Genomic DNA, 21,406 nt, shown 5'->3' on the forward strand with positions numbered 1-21,406 from the left:
GAGCCATAAACAGACATCACGCACAGACATTGTTTTCATAACCAAACTTTTTTAGACCTTATTAACTCTACATAAATGCCTTCTAGGTGACATATAACACATTCTAAGTAATCAATGGTAATCAATGGAAATCAATGGCTCCTCATAAAAATTATGCATTGGGATGTTTGTGTGCAGCATTTTGCATATCAGCATAAGCAAAGCATTCTTCATTGCATCAGCGTGTATGTGTGTGTGCGTGTGGATCACTCTTCATTGCACAAGCGTGTGCATGTGTATGTGTGCATCACTTCTCAGTGAATCAACATTCCCGTGTGTGTGTGTGTGTGTGTGTGTGTGTGTGTGTGTGTGTGTGTGTGTGTGTGTGTTTGTGTTCATCACTTTCCTGTTCTGGTGTTCTGGGTAAACCACGGCCTGAAGCGTGCCCTGGGGTCCTGCCCCCCTCCTTTTTCAGTTTGTTTGCGACCATTGCTGCTGCTGCTGCTGCTCAAAATTCAGTCCGTCCTGGTTCTGACCCCAATTGGGGCAGTCCTTTCTCCAGTGTCGATGTTCACCGCAGGTGAAACCTGCATCTTCTTCTGTGTTTTTGTCCATTCTGAGGTGCCTTCTGACCTCAGTTACTCCTCCTGTCTCGGTCACGCCCTTTTTCGCCACCCGATCATCCGTGTTGGTCCATCACTGTCCTGCACAGTGTGAATGCAAAGTTATCAAGGTCAGCATTCTTTCGCTCGGCCTTACTTTTCATTCGGGCTTGGCGGGCGTCTCGTCACAGCTCTGTCAGCTGACGCAGTCTGGGAATTTTTCCCCCGTGTAGTGAAACGGGCCTTAGGTTTAGTGCTCTCCGTCTCGGCTGCATGAGATCACATTCCTGCAGGTCTGTTGACATTCTCAGGTCGTTGTTGTGGGTCCAGCTGTTGCAGCATTTGGTCAGTGTCACGTATGGGGGAGAGCAGGAGTCCAGTCAGCCTCGGCTTTCAGGGCCGGCAAAGCAGCCTGTAATTAAATATGTATAGAAAAAACAAAAACAAAACAAAACAAAAACAAACAAAAAACATAAACAAAAACAAACGAACAGGAAAATGTTGTTGTGTTGGCTGTGTTATTCAGAGGGGAGACAATGGGGCCAGGCCCTATGTCAGCCTTCTCTCCCCCTTTTTTTGTTTTTTGTCTCCCGATATAATCAACTCCTAACCCACCAAGTTGACATGACAACACAAGTACATGTTAAAATTCTTAAGATCATGTTTAAAAGCCCAAAAAAGGAACTTTCTTTCATTCAGTAATCACTTTTATTAATCAATCAACAGAAAACATGTCACAATTTGAATCTTTTAACCACTAAATTTGTTGTGTCTTGCCTGGTTGGTTAGACCAGTGTTCCTTTTTTTTTTTTAGTTAAATTGTTGTCCTGCAACCCAGAGGGTTTCTTTGTCAGTAATGTATAGACTTCATCATTTAAGTATGTTAATTTTTCTTTAACCTTGCTGGAAAATCTTCACGTGTTCATGAGTGTAAGCTGTTTCTTCATTGCGTGTATGTGCATTTGTATAAAAGCAGGTTAATTTTATCTTTTCTCAAACTAGGCGTTACCTTAAAAGGAGCCTTTCTCTCAGATTTCTCTGCTTGTGTGTGTTTTTGTTTCACCTTTTTGTTGTGATGCTCCGGACGCCTTCCCAACCTCCACAAGTCCGTTGGCCCCAATTTTATGTGTTAAAACTTCTCTTAATTTCTCCTCTAATTCTCTCCTCGCTGCTGTCTGTTTCACAGCTGCTGATTCGTGCTGGGTGTGGTTCCCATTACCTATAATTTTGCTTCGGCCGCTGTGCTTGTGGGGGCAGTTGGTCCAGGTCCGCAGCTTCCTGTATTAACACACTAAGAGATTTATTTAATTTCATTTTCATCACTGTTAAACAGATAAGCAGGCAACACGCCTACCTTGACAGCGTAAACTGTACGCCAGTCTCCCAACACATTCCTCTCTGTACTCCTCCATAATTCTCCACTGCACACCTTTTACTATCTCTCCTTTTTATTTTTATTACACCACAGAGTAATACACCCAATTATGCCCGTCTATCTCTATGTGGCTCCAAATTCCCTCTTTATTTTAATTTCACACTCGTCAGGGGACAGGCACACAACAATTTCAACCACTGAAACGAGGAATTCAACCTTTTTATATTTCTTTACTAATCTAGACTCAACGTTTGGTCGCAAAATGTGTCTTGTTCTAGTCCGGAATAAATGTGAACCCGTGATTACACGGCCGTTCCAGTGTTATTTCCGTAGCTATGCGGGGGCCCTCACCTCCCCAAGTCACCACCTCGGCACCCGGACAACGCCGGTCCTGGCCACGCGTCCACGGACAGGAGGGTCGCCACTCCTAGGGCAAAGGTCCACAGGTACACTAGGCATCAACCTTTGATCCTAAAATGTGTATTTGCTCTAATGTCCTCCTAATCAAACACACCAACCGTCACTGTCACTGTGTTCACGCTTCACACTCCACACAAAAAACACACTCAGAGCGCGCCTCACTCACACTCTCACTCAGTGCGCGCTTTACCCACAAGACAGCACCCAGAGCGCGCCTCGCAGCTTCACACACACACTCTCACCCAGAGCGCGCTTTCACACTCACACACAACACTTTTCCTCAGCGGGAATTTTACACAGAAACCTCTGAGCTCAACTATTAGATCTTCTTAAAGCACACTGCACCATAGACCAAAATACCCCTTTCTCTGCGCTTATGACCGCCACAACGGGGCAAAGTCGCATCATAAAAGTGATGCTTGCATCCCCGAAGTTATACCCGACATCATAAACCAGGTTTTGCTCTATGTACTTCTTGGCAAGTAAAATTTTACTTTGTTTTATGACCGCAGCCCTTAAATAAAAAAAAAAAACTCGACTGACACCACAAACCACCGTCAAGCCTCTGTTCAATGTACTAAAATTAGCACCAACCACTACTGCACTTCACGGCCGCACCACCGGAACACGGCCATATCATAAACCAAACCTACGGACGTGTTTCGCTCTCGCGTTGCCAGCGTTCAACCGCACCGTGAAGCCAGCATCTGCTTTTCCTTAAATCAACTTCTATTTCATAGCCGGCAAGAGCCAGGACGTAACCGACACCATAAACAAACTAAACAAACCTCGACTTCAATGTACTGGACTAATGGCCGCGTCTTCAGAATAAATTCTAATGTATTATTGCTACAGAAGCCAGTATTAGTCAAAATTAAATGTGGAAGGTAAAGTGGCTGCAACTAGTCCAACGTAGTATGTTATTAGTATCTCGGTAGAAGCAGATTACTGCAACTAGACCAACGTAGTATGTTATTAGTATCTCGGTAGAAGCAGTTTATTTAACACACTGGAATTCAGCCTCAACTTATGTTGTTAGTATCTTGCGCCAAAAACCAGACACCGACAAATTTACTGTGAAAATACATGTGACTCAGCGAACAGATTAATTTGGAAAGCCCAATATGCACATTTGGTATTTATAATACAACAGGCTGTGCTTACCTTTCTGTTTTAGGCCGGCCTTCTGTTCACTTTGCCCCACGATCTCACCAAAGGCCAAATCTACACCTCCTCAGCACACCAAAGATCCGGGTCACACGGCACCAAGTTGTTGAAAACACGCAGTTCTTTGAATCTTTGGGCTGAAGGAGGGACAATACTCGGTGTATAAATGCTCAATCAACAATCATTTATTTCCATACAATTCAACAGTCAGAGCATTATAACGTCCGGACGGGAGAGATGCTACCAGAGGGTCAGGCACATGTCTCAAAATGGTGACGGGTTGCTCAGCTTTTTATAGTCTCTAGTGGCCCCCAGCTAGTCGTAAAAGCCAAAACATCACATTTTTTCTCTGTTACAGCGCCTAAGTTATGACCTCAGCAGTTGTTTCTCTGCTTTCTGTAAGGTGGGGGTGTGGAATGTGGTCTATCTATCTCCCCTGTCTTTAGACACAGAGTCTCCTGCTTACAACCTTCTCTTCATGATTCAACAATTAAGCATGTCAAGAAAACAGTGTAACACATTCCCAGCAGATCAAGGATGCACCTTTATCTAATGAACTAATATGTGAATATGTTCTGTTAACTCAAAAGTATAATGAGAACTAAACTACATACAGATCACACACTCTATTTTAAAGGGTATAATATGATCTACAACAATATCATAATTCAACTATTTTGATTACATCTATAAGGTAACATATAATAACAGAATAATATCACAGATTCATGGATTTTTTTTTCACATTCTGTCTCTCACAGTTGAAGTGTACCTCTGGTGCAAATTACTGACCTCTGTCATCATTTTAGGTGGGGGAACTTGCACAATCGGTGGCTGACTAAATACTTTTTTGCCCCACTGTATGTCTGTGAGGGCAGTGGACCCTGGAGTCATTACTCCAATGTCCATGATGCCAATGATGCATGTGGAACTGAATGTGTAGGCCAAGGAGGGACACAACTGTTTGTGACCTCTGGATTCTCCAGAGGTCAACAGAGGGAATTGTAGAATAAGGAGGGGATGTTTTTTCTCATTATCATTTAATATTTTAATATGGCATTATTAGTTCATTAGAAGTATATAACCAGCTTTGCATTAAGCATAAATTGAAGTTTTTGATCTTACATTATTCTTTGCATTACAGTGATGGTGATAACTTTAGTTTGATCTTTTCTTACAGGTACCAGAATAATAACATGATTTTCATTGCAGATGTAACCATGATCATTCCATACACATTGCAGTTTGTTGCTTATTCTAGAGTTGTGCTCAAGGTAATTAAAGGTTAAAAGCTACAGCCAGCGCGAGTCTGGTTGATCTATGGAGGGCAAAGGCTTTGAGCTTGGAAGGCCGCACGCGCTTACACAGCACTTATAAGATGTTATTCTTGGTGATTTTGTGCTTAGTCATGTTTTAATATGTTTTAAGTAGAAGTAGCTGATCCAGCAATATTCATTTAATATTATATACTTGATTTAGAGCAATACACACTGATGGTCTTAACAAATGAAAGAGTCCTTGTAGCTGCCATGTTGTGTCTTAGCAGGGTACAGACGGTTCCAGGAGACGGGGGCAGTCAGCGTCTGCCCTCGGGAAGGAGACAATTTTATTCTTTGTGTTAAATAAAATTGTCAACATTGATTGTATTACACCTGTCACTACGCATGAGGGGGCGTTCTAATACCCTGATTTCATAAAACTATGGTGATGTGTTTTTTGGGATGAGATCTGAGACTGTCTGCATACAGTGTCCATCTCCCACGTGTGTGATCATTAAATCATCGTTTGACTCAACCCGACCGGACCAGTGTTGTTATTGTGGGTTTTTCCTCTGGTGTCCATCCCCAATATTTTTGAACCTTAACACTAGCTTAGCGTCAGAGCTCTGCAGGTGTCTCGTGTGTAAATATTAATCACAGTGAGAGTAAAGGAGGTAAAGGGCTGTGACGTCATCACGTACGCTGCGTCCTCTGTGGGCTCTGAGTGAACTCAAAGTACAAACTACAAGTACACAAACACGAACGTAGCTCAGAGTGGCGGACACACTCGGCCTCGTTGGTCCAGCTGTGAGTCCGTTACCGTGAACTATGGAGCGGCAGATTTGTGCTGAACTAAGCTGCACACAGCTGATGTTAGCCAGGAAACATTACACACTGACTTTAATGGAGAGACCGGAAATACAAACACACACAGTTTGTTGTGTGAAGAAATCAAACACGAGCTGAACAAACAGTAAAGTTCCTAAAGACAAACTGTTAAAGGAGGAAACAAAGCAAACTTACAGTTTCTTCACACACCAACAACAAGCCCCACTCCACACCTGGACACTAAACACGGACATACAGGTGAGCTGCTTCCTGGAAGGAGGCGGGGCTCCACCTGAAACTCAGCACAGGTGGGAGGGGCTCAGCTCTGTGTGTGCTGATGTGTTAACTTTAAAAATATGCCGTCTGACTGCTCAGACTGAGTCAGAGTAAAGTTCACATGCTGACGTGTGGAGACATGAAACCTTGTTGTAGCTGCAGGTGTGAACACACTGATCCCAGATCAGCTCTGCTGTATTTGTAACATGAACATTTCTGCTGCAAAGCTTCAAATGTTCAGCATGTTTCTCTGTTTCCAGTCTATAGATCCAGTCACACTTTCTACCTTCACCTGTGCAGTAAAGACTGAGAGCAGAGCTGAAACCAAGCGTCCAATCAGTGAGCAGCATCAACACCTGAGCTTCATTCAGACTCTGTTATTGAAGATGTTGTTGGTACAAAGTTCATCTGCTGCTCACATGAATCCATGAAAGATTTATTTCACTGAATGTTTCTTCAAAGCTCATTTCAACCTGTTGAAGTCATGAATGAAAGTGCAGACTGAGAGTGGATCACATGATGTTTGAGGTGTGTCATGTGACATGTTCAGTATTGTCACACATGTCTAGATTGTCCCTGATATCATAACTGCTCAAACACTGATGATTATATTTGAAGAATTATTCCTGATGGCAGCAAAGTTTGAATGGAGCTCTCTGTCTGTGCTGATTTGTCGCCCTCTGGAGGTCAAAGCACAAACTGCATGATGTCACTGTAACCACCACAGAGACAGGAAGTGTTTTTATGACTGAAACACTGAAATGATGCTAACGGCTGTCGTTAGGCTCACTGACAGCAGTGCTGATGTGTTCATGTCAAACACTGGCTCAGGTCAGACTCCTTCATCCTTCTCCAGCGTGAGGCCGCCCTCAGACCCACAGGAGCTCTGACCTTTGACCTCCTGACCCTAACCATTTTAGTCTTGTTGCATCTTTAAATGCAAATCCTGTGAAATGGTCAGGGGCGGCTCTAGAGAAATTTTCTTAGGGTGGCAAAATCAAAGCCTTTTCCCCCCAAACACATATGCAGGTGGTTACATGTGGTTAAAATGATTCAAATGCAGTAAGTATGCACGTTTTTCATATAAATATAGTCTATAACTTAATTATTGTCTGTACCCACATGATTACACACTTTAGTTACATGAAACATGTGAGTTTTGATGTTATGTACTGTACAGCCTGTATATTAAATACATATGTAGCCCAATAAGTATAAACTCCAGAAAGCTACACAACATGGGGCGCTTCATTTACAAACACAAGTCTAACTTAAGTTTCACTGTTTTTGTTAGAAAACAGTCACATTGTTACAGCTTAAATTACACAAAATGTCAGAAATCTGCACTGTCATGAACAAACATGTAAACCTCATTTTTCATGATTTGTTGGATTCACCCTCTGAGGTCTGAAATACAACCGGACATTTGTGACTCCTTTGAGTTTACGTTTGTATTTCACCCTCAGATTGTTTCATTTTATTTTTTCCTCCTCTTGCTTTGTTTGGTATCTTTTCAGCTCAACTGAATTTAGTTGTTTTTTCACTGACATACTGCATTAGTATTACTATTACTATTAATGTAACTATTACTGATCTGAAATCACACAAAGAACCTAAAATCCTAGCAGTATTTTTTACTGTAAAAAAACCACAGACGTGTTGGGTAAATGTTTATAACTTGAAATGCAAATATAAATTGTACATTTTGTAAACAGATACAACTATTTATCTAAAAATGCAGCCAATACACCTGCTGTTTTTTCATTTTCTACAACCATTTAAAATAGCACTCACCTTCCTTCATTTCCACAGTGTAACATCCACCCACCTGTGTAAAATCAGAAATTCCCATGGTGTTGTTCAAAATGTGCTCTGGCACAATCATAAGCATCACTTGCTGCTGAAAACAAGAAAAAAGCCGTCCTGCTATGGGCTGAACCATTTGTTAATGTGGAGGGGGGGGGACACTATGGAATATATCCAGTTCTAGCATTTATATTCACTGCTGACTGTAACTACGCTCAAACTGTTAAACTTATTTTAAAAAACAACACTGTCATATGCAAAACTGGGGTGGCACTTGGGGTGGCAAGGGATCATTTTAGGGTGGCACTTGCCACCCCATGCCACCCTTCTAGATCCGCCCCTGCTGATGAAGCCAACAGGTTCGCTTCATTTGCAAAAAGCAGATATGAGTTTCTGAGGCCACAGTCTTCTGTGGCAGAAGGGGAATCAGGGGAAGCCCTGGAGGAGTCCACCACCCACCAGAAACAGGTCTGAGCTCTCACTGCAGTTGTAAAGGGGCTACACAGCCCACATGAGGCTGAGGGATGCAGCTGTAGTGTCAGGTAAATGTTAAGTGGTAGGAACGTTTCTGCTGGGTTGTTGTTGTAGGGGGGGATGGAAAATAATAAAGTACACTCATGGAGTAATGGCGCGTCTCATGTGTCTGTGTGTTATGCCTCCAGTCAAATACAGCGGGGAAAATAAGTATTTGACACATCAGCATTTTTATCAGTAAGGGGATTTCCAAGTGGACCAATGACACAACATTTCCACCAGATGTTGCCATCAAGCCAAATATTGACGTCATACAAACAAATCAGAACATATAAGTATACAAGTTAAACCACAATAAATAAAGTGAAATGACACAGGGAATAAGTATTGAATACATGGAGATAACAAGGGGCAAAATGACATAGAAAGCCAGGAGATCACCTGAAATCTGTCAGTATTGATAGAGAAATCCTGTCCCCTATCAGTACTAATTGATATCAGCTGCTTTAGTCCTAATTGATGGCCTATAAAGGCTCCTCATTACCCAGAAGGCACACAGGAAAGACTTCATGATGGGTAAAAGCAAAGAACTCTCTCAAGATCTTCGTAATCTTATCGTTGAAAAGCATTTTGATGGGAATGGTTATAGGTGCATTTCCAGAATGCTGAATGTTCCTGTGAGCACTGTGGGGGCCATTATCCGGAAATGGAAAGTGCATCAGTTCACCATAAACCTGCCACGATCAGGTGCTCCACGCAAGATCCCTGTCCGAGGAGTCCAAAGAATAATCAGGAGGGTTCTCCAAGAGCCAAGAACCACTCGGACAGAACTTCAGGAAGACCTTGCATCAGCAGGTACTGTTGTTTCAAAGAAAACTATAAGCAATGCACTGAACCGCCATGGCATCCATGCACGCTCACCACGCAAGACTCCATTGCTGAACAAAAAGCATGTCAAGGCTCGGTTAAAATTTGCGCAACAGCATTTGGAGAAGCCTGTGGATTATTGGACGACTATAGTATGGTCAGATGAAAGCAAAATTGAACTTTTTGGCAGTCATTCTACACACCATGTTTGGAGAAGAAATGGCACTGCTCACCACCCCAAGAACACCATACCAACAGTCAAGTTTGGGGGTGGAAGCATCATGGTTTGGGGCTGCTTTTCAGCAAGGGGTACTGGCAGACTTCATATTATTGAAGGCAGGATGAATGGAGAGATGTACCGGGACATTCTGGATAAAAATCTGCTGCCATCTACCAGGAAGCTAAAAATGAAAAGAGGGTGGACATTTCAGCAAGACAATGATCCCAAACACAAGGCCAAGGAAACAATGAAGTGGTTTCAAAGAAAGAAGATCAAGTTGCTTGAATGGCCCAGTCAATCACCTGACCTAAATCCCATAGAAAATCTATGGAGAGAACTGAAGATTAAAGTTCATAAAAGAGGCCCAAGGAACCTTCAAGATTTAAAGACCGTTTGTGTGGAAGAATGGGCCAGAATCACTCCTGAGCAATGCAGACGACTGGTCTATCCATACAAGAGGCGTCTAGAAGCTGTAATCACCAACAAAGGCTTTTCTACAAAGTATTGAATAAAGTGTGTTCAATACTTATTCCCTGTGTCATTTCACTTTATTTATTATGGTTTAACTTGTATACTTATATGTTCTGATTTGATTGTATGACTTCAATATTTGGCTTGATGGCAACATCTGGTGGAAATGTTGTGTCAATAGTCCACTTGGAAATCCCCTTACTGATAAAAATGCTGATGTGTCAAATACTTATTTTCCCCGCTGTAACATCCATAACCTCAAATAACGGAACATGGTGTCAGAAGACAACTGGAAACGTTAGTTGGGCATAAGTGAAAGGTTTCGGCGTCGGTGCCAGGTTAAAGGTCGGCCATAGAGGAGCTGCGCGAAAAGAGACGTGGCGTCATGAGTCAGTTTCAAGTCACCCCGCCGGAGAAGTTCACTTTTAGGTCCGACGACTGGACCAAATGGATAAAGCGTTTTGACAGATTTCGCATCGCGTCTGGATTGGAGACGCAAGCGGACGAAAATCAAGTGAACGCCCTTATCTACACTATGGGCGAGGAGGCAGAGGACATATTGGTATCCCTGCACCTGACTCCCGAAGAGGCGAGCGATTATGAGACCGTTAAAAGGAGGTTGGATGCTCACTTCGTAGCCCGAAGAAACATCATATTTGAGCGAGCGAAGTTTAACCAGCGCCAACAAGAGACGGGTGAGTCAGTTGACAACTTCCATACTGCACTGCATTGTCTGGCAGAACATTGTGGATACGGGACTTTGCATGACGAAATGGTGCGAGACAGATTTGTCATGGGTCTGAAAGACAAACGATTGTCAGAACAGCTACAAATGGATCCAGAACTAACGCTAGAGAAAGCGCTTAACAGAGCCCGACAAAGTGAGCTTGTAAAGAAGCAACAAGAGATGCTAAGCACTAACTTTAAAATGGATATTACCAACTCACAACTGAACCGCGTCCATGCTAAACGGCAAGAAGGGGCACGTCCCAAGCAGCTGACACCGCTACATAAACAAACCGCCAAAACACAGAAAGAAAAAAAGACACAATGCAGAAGATGTGGAGACATAAAAGGTCACAATCTTCAACAATGCCCTGCGAGGGAAGCCGCATGTAATTACTGTAAGAAAAAAGGACATTTTGCCAGGATGTGCAGAAACAAAAAACTGTGTGAAGTCAATGCTGCAACAGTTTCAGAGAACAGCGATACAGATGATGAGGTCGCTTTCTTGGGTTCCCTCTCTGCGGACACCAAAGAGAGTCCATGGGTAACAGAGATACATGTGGACAAATGCAACACATTCTTTAAAATCGACACCGGAGCGGATGTCACAGCAGTCCCAGAGACTTTCTACACACAGCATCAGTTGGGGAGATTGGATAAGCCCAAAAGGGTTCTGCAGGGCCCAGGAGGAACACGTCTGAAGGTAAAAGGCATGTTCACAGCCACTCTCAGCAAGAACAACCACAAAACCAAAGAAGACATTTATGTCGTAAAGGGTTTATGCACACCGCTGCTGAGCGGGCATGCTGCAGTGGCACTACAGCTGGTTGCTAGAGTTAATCATATTAGCTTAGACTCTATTGACGCTGTCAAACAAGAATTCCCCAAGCTTTTCAACGGCTTAGGCAAAATGGAGGGGGAGTACAGTATTGTTCTGAAACCAGAGGCACAGCCGTTTTCCCTCTCGACCCCTAGGCGAATCTCTCTTCCACTCTTACCAAAGGTTAAAGAAGAGCTGAACAGGATGGAGCAGCAGGGTGTCATTTCCAAGGTGGAGGAGCCCACTGATTGGTGCGCGCCTATGGTGGTGGTTCCTAAGCGCACAGGCAAAGTGAGAATATGCAGCGATCTCACTGAACTAAACAAATATGTCATGAGAGAGAAGCATCCACTCCCTTCAGTAGAACACACACTAGGACAGCTTGCAGGAGCAAAAGTGTTTTCAAAGCTGGATGCCAATGCAGGATTTTGGCAGATTCCCTTATCCAGGGACTCTTCTTTGCTCACGACCTTTATTACACCTTTTGGTCGGTATTGTTACAATCGTCTGTGCTTTGGAATCTCATCAGCCCCAGAACACTTCCAGAAACGGATGGCACGCATTCTTGAGGGTTTAGAAGGAGTCCTCTGCCAGATGGATGATGTGCTCATCTGGGGGACGTCACAAGCAGAGCATGATGAGAGACTTCGAAAAGCACTGGTTCGACTGCAGGAGGCTGGAGTAACATTGAACGACAAGTGTGAGTTCTCCAAGAACAGGATAAAGTTCCTGGGGCAGGTCATTGAGGCATCGGGGGTTAGCGCAGATCCTGACAAGGCGCATGCCGTGAGTTCCATGGATGAGCCCAGCAACGTAAGTGAGGTGAGAGGCTTCCTGGGCATGGTGAATCACCTAGGAAAGTTTCTTCCTCACCTGGCGGAAAAAACGCGCCCCCTAAGAGATCTACTGAAGAAGTCCAACCTGTGGTCATGGGGGCCACAGCAGCAGCAGGCTTTCGACGGCATCAAAAAAGAACTGACAACACCCCCAGGGCTTGCTCTGTATGATCCAAATGCTGAAACGTGCGTATCAGCTGATTCATCTTCGTATGGCTTGGGAGCAGTGCTTCTCCAGCGGTACGCCGATCTAGGGTGGAAACCAGTAGCATACGCTTCAAAAGCTCTCAGCGCGACAGAGCAGCGATATGCTCAAATTGAGAAGGAGGCCCTCGCTTCAACATGGGCCTGTGAGAGGTTTGCAGAGTTCCTAATTGGGAAAACATTCCACATTGAAACAGACCACAAACCTCTGGTCTCGTTGCTTGGCTCCAAGGGCCTGGACGAGCTTCCACCTCGTATACAACGTCTACGCATGCGATTGATGAGGTTCTCTTATACCATATCTCATGTTCCTGGTAGAGACATTGCAACAGCAGATGTACTGTCCAGAGCTCCTGTATGTGACACAACTGAGGGTTTGCCGGAGGAAGAAATCAACTTGTATGTGGAGTCCATCATAGCAAGCCTGCCAGCCACAGAGCCACGACTCAGAGAAATCCAGACATATCAGGACAATGACAGCATTCTAAGCCAGCTGAAGAAGTTCTGTGTGGAAGGATGGCCAGATAAGTACTCCATCGAAAGGGTTTTCCAGCCTTATCTGCCATTTTCAGGTGACCTCACAGTCCACAATGGTTTGCTTCTTTATGGGAGCAGAATAGTGATTCCCACATCGCTCAGAGCAGACATTCTGTCTAAACTACATGAGGGACACCTAGGAATAACGAAATGCAGAGAGAGAGCTAAACAATCTGTTTGGTGGCCAGGCCTGAGCAGTGAGCTGATAAAAGTGATTGGGACCTGTGACACTTGCTGCCGTGAGCGGACTAACCACAAAGAAACCATGCTACCTACCGAGTTCCCACAAAGACCGTGGGCCATGGTGGGAACTGATCTGTTCCAGATAGAGAATAAACAGTACCTGGTCATTGTGGATTACTTTTCCAGATTCTTCGAAGTTGCCAAACTGACATCTACAACATCAGAGGCAGTGATCGAGCACTGTAAATCAATCTTTGCACGTCATGGCATACCAGAGCGGGTTCGCTCTGATAATGGACCTCAGTTTTCGTCTGATTCCTTCAAAAGATTTGCACAAGAATGGGGTTTTAGCCATGAGACATCCAGTCCCCACTTCCCTCAGAGCAATGGGGAGGCCGAGAGGGCAGTCAGGACCATCAAAAGTCTTCTTAAAAAGTCTGGCGATCCCTATCTCGCCCTTATGGCATACCGGGCCACTCCATTGGCAAATGGCTACAGCCCAACGGAGCTTCTCATGGGTAGACGGATAAGGACAACTATTCCTGTCATCCCATCACAGCTACATCCAAGAGGTACGGACACAGACAAGCTCAAAGCTATAGAACAATCGTACAGACAAAAGCAAAGACAAAACTACAACCGCAGACACAGAGCACATGATATGCTACAGCTCAATCCTGGAGACAAAGTGTGGGTCTCAGACATGGATACTAGAGGGACAGTCGTGTCCATGGCAGGCTCACCGAGGTCCTACATCATCGAGACAGCAAAGGGCACGCTGAGAAGAAACCGTTACCATCTAACATGGACACCTGGGGCACCAGAGATTTCTGGCGATCCACCAGAGGCTTCACCTGAGAACTCTGTTCCAGCTGCACAGATTGTGTCGGTTCCAGACACTATCTCACAGGAGGCCAGCCAGCAGACTCCTGAAGCTGGGAGCCAAATCCAACCCAGGTCTAGGAGGCCTCCAGCATACCTAAAAGACTATGTTTGCTCATAGGGCTTGGAACTGAGTGAGCACTGGGGCAGAATAATCCCCACACTCAAGCTGAGGGCTGGGTAGTCTACCCCATCCCTCATAGAGACAATGAGAAATAAAGCAAAAGGTTGCACTGTTTAAACATGTTGTTTGTAGCTGCACTGAATAGTTCAGAAATGTGCACTTATGCTTAGTGTTCAGAGTTGTATACTTTGAGAGTTTATTTTTGGACATTCTGAGTAGTCTGGTTTGAAACCAAGCGAGTTCAGTAAACAAGCTGTTACCAGATAAAGCACAAGGACATAGTAATAGTATACTTTAAAGCGTGCGGGTCTAATCTGTTTTCTTGGTTATATTCCAGCATCACATCCTATTTAGTAGGGGGGATGTAGTGTCAGGTAAATGTTAAGTGGTAGGAACGTTTCTGCTGGGTTGTTGTTGTAGGGGGGGATGGAAAATAATAAAGTACACTCATGGAGTAATGGCGCGTCTCATGTGTCTGTGTGTTATGCCTCCAGTCAAATAACATCCATAACCTCAAATAACGGAACAGCAGCCTTCTGTCAGACTGTCACTAACACAGAGAAACACCCGTGTACACTCATGGGCACATACACCAATCAGCCTCGACCCTTTCTTCCTTTGCATTTGTGGTTTGGTGCCATAAATGCACAACATAGAAGAGCCACCTCGACGGGACAACACTCAGCGGTTCATCTGTCTCTCTTCCACAGCATGTCTTTATCCTGTCTTCCTTCTCTCACCCAAACCAATCACAGCAGATGGCCCCGCCCCTCCCTGAGCCTGGTTCTGCCGGAGGTTTCTTCCTTTTAAAAGGGAGTTTTTCCTTCCCACTGTCGCCAAAGTGCTGCTCATAGGGGGTCATATGATTGTTGGGTTTTTCTCTGTATCTATAATTGTGCGATCTATTGTACAATATAAAGCGCCTTGAGGCGACTGCTGTTGTGATTTATATAAATAAAATTGAATTGAATTAAGAAGCTCAGAAACAAAAGTGTCTGGACTTTTTTAAGTTTCTTGAAGACATTTCATCTGAGAAGCTTCTTCAGTTTTACACTGTGTGCACAATTATTATGCCAGAACTATTTTTGAGGATTAATGTCATTATGGACCAAGGACAGTACTCTGGGTCTCCTGCAGAACAACTCGAGCTGTGATACCTGAATGAAGAGCCTCGGCTGCTTTAAAGAAGGAGGCTCGAGGCAGAGGTGAGGTGCAGACCAACCAGCTTTTATTCAGCAACTTTAACAGAAGGATGAGAAAAATAAAACTATACAGCACAGTGATGCTGACTGAAGCCACAGCATTAAACTAAACAAGCATCGGATCATCTTTAACAACATCTAATAAATAATGACAACTATTTAATCCTGTATTTCCTACAATAAAGCCTGTTCAGATATTTGTTGCTGATGGAAATGTAAAAGGCTCCCAGGAACCAAAGGACAAAAACAGAGGCAACAGTCACAGCTGCAAAGGATCCCCTAACACATAAACTGGTTCGAAGATATTTTCTAGCTCTGCAGAGGAGCTTGATTGCACGGACAGTAAAAAGTGGATTCAATAACAGCAGCGAGCGCTGAGTGATATAACGGTGCTGCGAGCAGCAGTGCAAAGGCTCACACAGAGACAGCAGCTACACTGTGTGTGGATGTGATCCACAGTCACAGCTGTGGGTTTCAGTCAGTGTGTCTCTGACTTCATGGTCACATTTCAAAGCTTATTGCAGCCAGAAGATGTTCAAGTAAAAGATTTATTGCTGTACTCGTCTACCAGGATAACAGGAGGTTCATAAAGCTGTGTAATACTTCAGCTTTACATCATGGAGTAGTAGTTGTGTCCCTTTGTGTTTATTAGTGTGTTCACACGTCTACTTTAACTTCACTCTGTAATGAAAGGATTCAAATCACTGATAAATACATACATGCTGACTCTGAGTCTCAGTGAAGGAGGAAAGGATGGATGAAGGCAGCCTAGTGTGGGTCATGTGTGTCCAGCAGTCATCCAGGGCCTGGATCCATCTGTAACAGGAAGACAAAGTCCAGCCTGTAATCATCCTATCAGGCACAGCGTTTCCATCCAGCATCCTGACGACGCTAACAACCCGTCAAACGTCTCCTCTGGTCCACAGAAGTCACACTTCCTGTGTCATGTTTACCTTTTTAAGTGTGCTGTTCAAGCCTGTGTGACCAACTCTGACTCTCCAGATTCCATCCTGGTCTCTGCTGCAGCTTCTTCTACACGACTGTTTTCTGTATAATAATATCTGCCTTTCCCGTCTCTGTCCCAGTGTGCCTGCCACTCGTCCTTCATCTTTACCTTCATTATACTCTTCACCTCACTTTCACTGTATTTTATAGTCAAACCTGCACGACTTCTTCTTGCTGCACCTTTTTAAACTTATCGTCCTGTTCATTGCATCAACACCGATATTCACAGGGAGCCATAAGAAATCCACTTCTGTCCCTCTGTGTTTGATTCTATACAGTAAATGAAGTATATCAAAAACAATATGTTGCCTAGAGTCTGAAGACATATCACCTGTGCTCACTAGCACGCTGCTAGAGTCCCAGCAAACCACATACCTCCATATTAGTGCGTCCTCCACCCAGTTCAAGCCAGTAACATCACTACCAGCTCCCAGTATAAACTGCCACATCATCTGTAATTCTTTTACTCATCACCAAACTTATTTGTGGGAGAACAAATGCAGCAGCCGTTCTTTTATCTGACAGTGTTGACGCATCAGTAAATATCCTCACATGACCTGAGGACTTTCCCACTATATGAACCTGCTTTTAGTCGCCCCTCCTCCCTCGCCACAAGCTTCCTTTACAACATAACTTATAAAAAACAACTTTATTGACAATCAGCAATAACAATTACAGACAGTCTAGAAGAAGAATCACATGATCAAGGAGCAGAAGTTTATGGTTTTAATAGCTTTTACATTTTGGGAAAGTTTTAAAAACATTGTTTGGTTTTCTTTCTAAAGCGTTGAAAGGACGGCTTTGCATCAGAACAGTAAGATCAGCAAATGAATCCATTAAAGTTCTTTTGCCTTGTTTGCAAAAGAAGCCAAACAACATTTGTGTTACAAAGAGAGACTTCAGAACAGATCAAAGATCACAAACATCAGGCACTGATGGAAACAGCCAAACACAGAAACAGAGGCACCAGCAGGTGAAGGAGGCCTGTTGTAGAAATGACTCTGAGTGCTCAGGTAGAAACGCATGAAGAACCAGTGCGTCTAATATTTGGAGACCAGTCTGTGTTTGAGCGTCCTGGATGAAACACAGATCATGTTGCAGAGCGAGGACGTCGTCTTTCCTCCCGAGTGTGTAACTACAGGACGTGTGCAGAAGGTTTAATCGTCCTCCTGACAGTTACTGATGAACGAGTCCTTCAGGGAGGCTCCAGGATCACTGTGGCTTTTACCAGCTGCTGCTAAACTGAGAGGTGTTGCTGCTTCATGTGTGAAGATGTTTGCATGGCTTTAACAGTGCAGACGTTCCTCATGTGCACCCATTTCATATGTTTTATTGTGATGTTTAGTAACATCTGCTTCCCTCCTTCAGGCAGACGATAAAGTGAGCTCAGCCTTAAACATGTGGAGAGAACGTTTGACCGACAGTCCTGGGACGACTGCAGAACAATGGTTTGTTTTTAATGATAAAGTTTCATAATGGAAATAAATGCTGAGCCTGTTTCATGATGTTGGCCCTGCAGCATCAGGCAGGATTAATACTGTAACAAACGTGTGTCACAGTTATAATGACTTTAAATGAAGACTTGGGTTGGATGGAGATGTCAGCTGGATTTGTGCTGACAGTCACTTTAAATGTTTTCAGTTCAGCTTCTAAATCTACTTTTGTATAATGTTTGCTGAGTTTTGCACTTCATGACGCTTTTAAGAAGAGCCAATAAATCCTGACTTTACACAAAAATAAAGGTTTAATGTGTTTAGTGTGACAGTGGAGGAGAGCGCACATAATAAGAGTCATTAACAGAATGGTGACAATTATAATCTGTCTCATTTTAGGAGCAGCTCACAGGCACAACAGACTACAGAGCAATCAAAGCACCAGTTAAACGTCCATGTGACCGGCTTACAGCCAATGAACAATCAGTCCCCACTGTCCCCACCAACACAGTGTTTTAACACAGTTCACGGTGGAGAACAGCTGCTGACATAATGTGGATCCAAGATCCATAACTGGCCTACCTGGGGCTGAAAGTCTCCATAAATGCAGGCGTTTCGGCGGCTACACCGGCTTCCACGAGTGTGACGCTTATTTTGAGAAAATAATAGAATATAAATGTATTTTTATATTTCAATATCACAATAATCTTCCAATGTAGAACTACAAGTTAAAAAAGAAGTAACATAAATCAAATCCACTTCAGCTAAATACTTCTCATTTATTTCCATCTTACATGCTGTGACTGCAGCCATTCCCACATCTCTGTGAATGGGACTCATGGACATGGATCAGTGGTTGTTGATCAATGGTCCTGAGAATCTGCATAATTAAGATGAAGGAACGGAGCTCCCAGCCCATCGTTCCTGCAGCTGCTTTCAGTCTTTATGCAAATGTCCTGTTTGTAAGACTGAAACCTGCAGCTGAGACTGAAGACGTCACCTGATGATGACGACACGTTTCTCCCACAAAACGCTGCGTCCAGATGAACAGAAGCAACAGACTCACTTTCCTGGATGATTGAGATGCATCAAGACTTCATTGTGTGTTACTTCTCATTCAGCACAGACACATTATTCCTGTTAGGTCATGTCAGCTGTCACTCAGTACAAGCACAACTGTGAACAACACAAACTTCTCTTCAATGTGTCACAGAAACACTAAGTGTGAGAGCCTGTATGACACACAGGACAGACTGTAAGCTCTGCTGGCTGCACAGCACTTTGTAGCAGTTTTCCAACATGTCCTCCACCCGTGATGTCAGTGGTGGGACCCCAGTCACAGCACTCAGCACCACCTCCTTTAAATGGATTTTATAGCAGTTCCTCCCGTTACTCGGTGCAACGCTTCTTAAATGTGTTTTTGCAGGATAAAACACAGCAGGTGGTGTAGAGAGGACGTCAGCTGACGGAGCAGAGGGAGGCAGACTGTGGATAAATGACAGAGTGAGAGGAGAGCAACCATGACAGAAGCACAGGTGTGGCAGATAGAAGTGGCTTTATAGACACTTATTGTCAGTCCTCGTGCATGCTGTGGAAATAAGTGTCTGTGTCATGAGGTGACATGTGAGCTTATCTTTGGTCAATAAAGCTGAACGACCAGTTTTCACTTTGCTTGTTACGCTTGTTTAGTGACGTCTGGGTTTCTGTGGAGCCCGAATTTTGATGAGTTCTGGTGAAATCATCTGAGCATCGGTGAAGAGTCAGCAGAGAAAGTGTGGGACAGAAGTTTGCTTTGGACACATGGACTGAAATCAAAAAGTAACAAACAGGATTTCCAATGGACAGTATGGAGAAGTGAAAGTACACAAAGGCTGTGCTGGAACACGTGTGTTACACTTTTTGACAGCTGAGAACAAAACACAATATTTTGCATCATCTCTGCAGTGTCTCTTCTTTCCTCTGCTGTTGTGCTTTTAGCTCCAAACTGTTTCAAATGGTTTGTCAGCAAGCTGACCTCTGACCTCTGCAGTACTAACTCCTGACCCGTACAAAGAGCGGCGTTTCTGACCTTTGACCTGCAGCTGTATGTCTCTCAGTCTCAGTTCTTCTCTCCGTCACTGATGGAGCAGGTGTAGTTGCTGCTGACAGTCAGTCGTTTGTTTTCTCAGAGTGAGGCTGAAGTCTGAACTGTTCAGAGCATCAGGTCTCATCAACGTGCGCTGCTGTAACGCCGCTTTGTCCTCTGAGATCACCAGGTATGAAACCTGAGTGCTGACAGAGCAGCATGTTCCCCCTCATTCACCTCCACCACCACAGCCAAGGCATGCTGGGAAACTGAGGACACACAGACGGAGAACTGAAGTGTCTGCTGTGTGTTCATCTCAGAGTCCTCACAGGTGACACATTAGCTCCAGAACACCAAGCCAGGTGTTTGAAGCCTGACAGGGATTCTTCCCATCCAGAGGGAGGATTTAGCTGCACAACAATGAACATTAGTGTGTAGTTTAGAAACACAGACTGTGCCTGCACTGCATCTAGTGAAGAAAAGTGTTACTGCGAGAGAACGAGGCTCCTTTAAAGCAGCTGATATTAAGGTTGAAAAATCAACAATAAGCTGATGTAATCAACGTTTCACAAAATGGTCAGCAGCTAAAATCTGGAGCCGTTCTTTGGTGGTAATTAACAGTTTGTTCTTGTTAGCTAATTATGTCATTAAAGGTAGCAGCAGAAGCCTTGTGTTGAAAGCCCATTCACTCACACATTCACACAGTATGTGTGTGTCTGTGTTACACTGTGGACATCCCTTCTGTTGGAGCGCCATCTTGTGGCAGGTTTAAGAAATGTTCTTCTTGTAAATCCAAACTGATGCACCTCCATAGCAGACTGTGGAGGCTTTCAGTGACATGAAGACTTGATTTATACTGTCATATTCTCCTGTTACACAAAGCACAGCACGCTGAACATGGATGAACTGAAACTCCCAGCATCTGACTGAGGAAAAGCACAAATCATTCTCACACTGACTCCTGCTTGATTTTAGATTTGCTTTCAAATCCTCACACTTTCATATGAAGCACTAAATGGGCTCCAGACTGTTTATCTCAGCTTCCTGTCAAACACACTGCTGCTCACACCGAGGCTCAGTTTACTCCTCCAGCCTGGCTTAACCTGCTGTCTGTTAAAAACAGTCCCACACTCCTCTGTTTAATCCTTCTGATCAGACTCTTTGATTTTGTATTGTTTTTACCTGAAGTTGTGTTTTTGACATGGTTCTGTCTGTGAAATAAAGCTCACACACACACTGCTACAGTCCTTCATACACTTAGAAACGAAGCTGCTCCTTTCCTCAGTGCTGACACATAAAGAAGAGTTGCTTTTATATCCAACACGTCTCTGTTCCAGAAAACAGCTTCAGCAGCCTCTGAGTCTGAACTTGGAGTTGGTTATAAGCCACAGGCCTGTGTGCACAGCAATGAGGAAATATAATGCAGTAAGTGAAACATGGATGTGTGGAACAGATTATCCCAAAGGTTGATTCTGTTCATCTGGACGTTTTCAGAAACGTTTGCTCACTGATCAGGTGACTTCTTCAGTCTCAGCTGACTGCAGCTTTACAAGCTTACAAACAGCACATTTGCACAATGACTGAAAGCAGCAGCACCTGATATATATGATACTAATATAATACATATACATATATAATCCATACT

General features: G+C 43.9%; 1 protein-coding gene across 2 annotated transcripts in view; it reads right to left on the minus strand.

The window, feature by feature from the left end:
* The window catches only part of LOC113017358 (protein NLRC3-like), an 84,585-nt gene that overhangs the window by 36,166 nt on the left and 27,013 nt on the right, over positions 1-21,406 (minus strand). The window contains exon 1 of one of the 2 annotated variants that reach the window (XM_080297009.1): positions 5,826-5,853. The exons of the other annotated variant lie outside the window; for it this stretch is intronic. The gene's annotated coding sequence lies outside the window, so the exon portion shown is untranslated. Of the gene's footprint in view, positions 1-5,825; positions 5,854-21,406 lie in introns of those variants that run through there. 2 annotated transcript variants of the gene reach the window in all.

This window comes from Astatotilapia calliptera, chromosome 3 (assembly GCF_964374335.1).
Source record: "Astatotilapia calliptera chromosome 3, fAstCal68.1, whole genome shotgun sequence".
NCBI lineage: Eukaryota > Metazoa > Chordata > Actinopteri > Cichliformes > Cichlidae > Astatotilapia > Astatotilapia calliptera.